The following is a 6,000-nucleotide window of genomic DNA, read 5'->3' as shown; positions in this document are numbered from 1 at the left end:
GCGCCGGCCGATGTGGCCGAGCGGTTCTAGGCGCTACAGTCGGGTACCGCGCGACCGCTACGGTCGCAGGTTCGAGTCCTGCTTCGGGCATGGATGTGTGCGATGTCCTTAGGTTAGTTAGGTTTAAGTAGTTTTAAGTTCTAGGGGACTGATGACCTCAGAAGTTAAGTCCCATAGTGCTCAGAGCCATTTGATAAGTATTGCACCTATACACAAACAAAAACACACTCTCTCTCTCTCTCTCTCTCTCTCTCTCTCTCTCACACACACACACACACACACACACACACACACACACAGAGAGAGAGAGAGAGAAAGAGGGGGGTGGGAGGGAGAGACACGTAACATACATGTGCTTCCGCCAATCCATTTATGATATTTATGTCGAGATTCTCTGACGATTCATCTTCCTCATTATTATTATTCGTACTATTAGTTGAGGTATATTCTAATATTTTTCAGTTTAGCACAGATTCCGCTTCCGTTGTAATATTGACATCTAGAAAAAAAATTGCTGCATGCAGACACATCAAAAGTTATTATTATTGATAGAAGAAGTAATAATACTACTGCTTAAGTATCTGCCCCTCAGCGGCTGGCGTCATCCCCTATGACTACAAAAAAAATTATGTTCTTACTTGCTGTAGTTCATCCACAATCTGGTAGAAGCCCACGAGCTCTGAGTGGGCATGTATCTGATCACCAACATCAGCAAACTGACTGAAATACTACGAGCTCTCTCATCATCAAAAAACAAGACGCTGCCAACACTTGCTAAACGTGAGCGTTTTGCCATAGATGGCTTGTTGTGAGAGATCACTATCGATCTGTTCACCTATATCAAAAAATAAATGATGATGATGAGGTCCCATACTCTTCGACAGAGCGTAGGGGACGCGGCGGGATACCTGCACCGCCGCACTAGGCAAGGTCCTAGCGGTGGTAGTTTCCCAATTCCTTCTTCCGACCGTAATAGGGATGAATGATGGTGATGAAGACGACACAACAACACCCAATCATCTCGAGTCAGATGAAAATCCCTGACCCCGCCGGGAATCGAACCCGGGTCCCCGTGCTCGGGAAGCGAGAACGCAACCGCGAGACCACGAGATGCGGATCAAAAAAATAAATGAAAAATTACAAAAGGAACACAGAAGTATTACATGCAAATGTGTGGTTCTACGCGCTCAGTCCGGAACCGTACGACTGCTACGGTCGCAGGTTCAAATCCTGCGTCGGGCATGGATGTGTGTGATGTCCTTAGGATAGTTAGGTTTAAGTAGTTCTAAGTTCTAGGGGACTCATGACCGCAGATGTTAAGTCCCATAGTGCTCAAAGCCATTTGAACCATTTTTTTATTTTTTTATTTTTTTGCAAATGTGTGAAACAAATTACACTCACATAGAAAGAAATTACGCTCGCCTTCAAGGAAATCATTCATGAGAAATGCCATTAGCTCTTAATCAAAAAGAGGTGATGGTAAGCTGTCAAGACTTGATAGATCAGTATGCTTACCAGTTTGCCATCGAGTTGAGCAAATTGTTTCATTGCCGATCAGTATTAAATGATAAGGAGCCACTCCGAGCTGATTATTTATATGGGCAGCACACCCATCTGGTTGCAAGTGAGCGTATACTGACGTGCATGGAGACGGCAGGGTGTTATTAGCAGCGTAACCCGAGACAGGTATTTCACAGTATGAACCAAGGCCGAGAAGTAGAGATCTAACTACTCGGCACTGAATCTGTCGAGGGCTGAGACGACAACAGTACCCTGCCTGCTGGCACAAGCTACCTCTTGTTACCAGCCACAGGATGCTGAGTCTTTTCCTCCACAGAAGTCAGGAAACGAGTTCATTTTCCCGGCCCTGTTCGCACGTTAATCCATGAACCGATTTACTTGGATTTTACCATATACAGAGAGGGTCGAAGGGTCCCCTGGATGCAAGAAGCAATCGACCACTGGCGCTTTGATCGTGTAGGCGATGTCGCCAAAATTATTTCTTCTATTCTTTAAGAGGCGCACAGGCGACATATGTTAAATGATTACCTGAAGCCTGTAGGTGAGGCTGATGAAAATAGGCAGTGAGGAAACAAATACAAAGTTTTTTTTCAACAAACAATTTCTGTATTGGTAAAGGAGTTACATAATAGTTATGCATTTTATGAAGCATTCATGTACTCAAGCTGTCTATATCATTTCTTCAGCTGGTTGAGGGCAGGACTCCCTTGTGTTACCAGCTTCTGGATAGGCATGCTTTTATAAATCTATTGAAACCAGGACGTCTTCTCATGGCCTGCCACATAAAACTAAGCTATATCTATGATCATATGTTCAGATCGGTGACACATATCTTCATATGCCACTCTGTCGTCATCCTAGCGATCTGCGTGGTAAAATCAATTCCACCACACTGCCGTTTTTTTAGTTTTAGCACGCTGCATTGATATAAACGGTTTGGTTGAAGCAACGGTTGTGCAATATCTACACAGTGCTTGTCCTGAGCCAGAGAATGCTGCGAATGCAACATATTTAAATACAAATTGTTTGCACTCATCATAACATCCTTGTGTGTCTGCGATGAACTTCACACTTTAAGGCATCATTGTAAAATGCTCTACATGTTACATAATACCTCTACATTATACTACACATTGTAAAATTCCTTCTAGCGGCGAGAAGTTTACGAGACAGTCGTGTATTATTAATGCATAAACTGCAGGACCCACAGGAAAGTTTTGCGATGATTAGAATTTAGTACGTATGTCTACACTCCCAGTCTTCACAATCTCATGTTGCTTTGAACAATATATCACTATTATGGATGATAATTCCTTAAACTTCTCCGGGCTTAGTGTGCACGCAAAACAATCGCCAGTCTCGTAATAAAATGTGTAAAAGTTTCCATACATGTCATGCAACTATCAATATGCGTTTCTGTTCCAGTCAAGCCGTAAATTATCATATGGAAAAACTGGAAGTTCAAGTAAACTCTAGAATTGGTTAGTTTACAGTTTCCAAATACACGCTGACCCATTTTTGAGATTACACTTCCTGTCTGTCTGCAGCACTACAAACATTCTAGCTGAATAGCAGTCTTGATCATCCATGCTTGGCGAGATAACTGTGAAAGGAATGGATATTCAAACAGTTCCCATGAATGAGAAATTAATTGCAACAGAACTACTGGATTCAGTGCATCTAAAAGTTTCAGATTCTCTTTGTCTGGTGGAGAAATCTGTGGTACTTTCCATATCAATTTGTCCAGCACAATTTTATGCCCGTCTTCTCATTCTCCCCGAATGTATGATTTATTATCAGTAGTACTTCAAATTAGATTCAGTTCCTGTTTAACGTTCAGAATACAACTATTAGTGTTTTTATAGAAGCACACTAACATTTTTAGTGGAATTTACACACTAAAGGAGTTATCTATTGATTGGTCCGTGAACCATGCAGCGTTTTATAAGGCATTCGGATCCGATATTGACACACAGACATATGTCGTGAGGGTCGATGTCATCTTAAGTTTCTGGTGCTGTCGATTTCAATGCCATTACGTTCGTATCTAATTTCTTGAAACGAAAGGCATATACACTATGCGAAAGGTGCGATGTTACTGTTGCTGCCAAAGTCTTCTTTGACGCAAATGCCCCTTCCAGATATAGGAAGTACTTGCTTGGAAGTTTCAATCCATCTTGATGTCGGATAATATTACGTATCTCATCATTATGTGTTCAAAATGTGTTTGAAAATCTTATGGGACTTAACTGCTAAGGTCATCAGTCCCTAAGCTTACACACTACTTAACCTAAATTATCCTGAGGACAAACACACACACCCATGCCCGAGGGAGGACTCGAACATCCGCGGGGACCAGCTGCACAGTCCATGACTGAAGCGCCTTAAACCGCTCTGCTAATCCTGCGCGGCTCTCATCATTACTATTAAACATTGCTGAGGTGAACAATTTGTGGGAAAACTATTCCTGATTAATTATACGCCAGTCGTATTGAAATGGATTTGTTATATCGAGTGACATCGTTGTGAGTTTTCAATACTATGGAAACTCATAGTTCTCGCGTGTTGTCATGTTCTAATTCGGCTGCAAAGTGCTCTTCTGATGGCTGGGTATGCTGTACTTATACTTAATAACCATAATACTGTTCCAGATGAGTTGAACTGGGGCCCTGGGAACGACGGATAGGCTTCGTCCCGCCATACCCTCAGCAGTCCACAACACCACACCAGGCCACAGCAGTCCACCCACCTCACCGCTGCCCCACACCGAACCCAGGATTACTGTGCGGTTCGCCTTCCCCCCCCCCCCCCCCCCCCCCCCAGTGGAACCCCGCCTCACCCCCCTCCACCACCACCACCGGGAACGTCTCTTACCAGACGAGTGTAGCCTCAAATGTTTGTGTGGAAGACTAATTATGGTGTACGCGTACGTGGAGACAGTGTTTGTGCAGCAATCGCCGCCATAGTGTAACTGAGGCGGAATAAGGGGAACCAGTCCGCATTCGCCGAGGCAGATGGAAAGCCGCCTTAAAAACCATCCACAGGTTGGCCAGCACACCGGACTTCGACACGAATCCGCGGGACGGATTCGTGCTGGGGACCGGCACGCCTCGTGATGGTGTAATGTCTGAACTGTCACAGGGAGATGTATTGGATTACTGGGAACCTTCGCAAATTTATAACCTGGAGCCAATGAAAGAAAAATGCGTGTATAGTATGGACTAATCTGTGGTTAGATACGAATTCATTGTGTGAGTTGTAAAATGACCTAGAGTAATGAAAAACATTATAGTGCGTTGGAACTGAGAAGATAAAGAGAATAATTAATTCAAAACCGCTATGTTTTTCTTTTAGAAACCTCGTTCTTGGAAGATTTACAAAAGTTGTTTTATAACGATTGTAGAGCTATAGCAGAGTATGGCAGTTGGCACGCAGGCGTTCTCAAAAATAAGTGCTTGTATGTTGTAGGACAACATGTGCTCGTTATTAGAAAATTTTTCAACGTAACCTGAAATGACTGAGGCGCACACTTTTTATTTTTCTTTACTTTCTAGAAATAAAGCCTAGGAATGGACACACAAATATGGTTATTTCACAAATGGACATTACATTTGGAACAACATCAATACAAAGTACCTACATTTTGGTTTCAATATCCATACCTGGTACAAGTTAACAAAACCAAGTGAAGCAACAATGATAATAAACAAGTGTCCATTCATTTGTTTTCGATATGTATGCACACATTCCTGAGCAGAATTATTGCGGTTTTCCTAGAGACACATGCACCGTTCGTTCCTGCCAACATTAAGGGAATGAATTGTCGTGTCATAAACGTACATTAAATACAAACACGCAAAAAGTGAAGTAAGATCATAAAAATTATATCCTTGAAAAAGTAAACGCAGTATGGTATGCACATAACAAAAAATTCAGAATTAAATTTAGAGCGCTACAGACGAACCATCGATATTTAGTACTTCTGAACAGTGAGGAAAGAAATATTATATGTCTTCACTGCATGAGCAGTAAATATTGTGCAAAGCGAACATTAAAATGTGTTTTTATGCACTGAGACAATTTTTAATGGTAGGCAACTAATATATTGACGGAATAGGGCTTGCGAACAGAATTACCTCCTCAATGCCAGCCACCATAGATTCCGAGCACGTCGGTTATGTGGAATTTAGGTCGTACTTTTCGCACATAACATACTGACAGTTTTGGATCAATGCAGTCAGGTAGACGTAGTATTTCTTGATTTAGGAAAAGGGTTGCATTAAGTACAACATCTACGCTTATTATGAAAGGTACGATCGTATAGCGTTTCAAGCGAAATCTGTGATTGGATTCAGGATTTTTAGTAGGGAGGACGCAGCGTGTTATCTTGGATGGAGAATCATCAACAGATGTAGAAGTACCTTCGGGTGTGTCCCCGGAGATGTGTTGGGTGATGTGAATATTGACAATTTGCTTTAA

The sequence above is a fragment of the Schistocerca gregaria genome, chromosome X (genome assembly GCF_023897955.1).
Source record: "Schistocerca gregaria isolate iqSchGreg1 chromosome X, iqSchGreg1.2, whole genome shotgun sequence".
NCBI classification, from domain to species: domain Eukaryota; kingdom Metazoa; phylum Arthropoda; class Insecta; order Orthoptera; family Acrididae; genus Schistocerca; species Schistocerca gregaria.
This window is presented reverse-complemented; position numbering follows the sequence as displayed.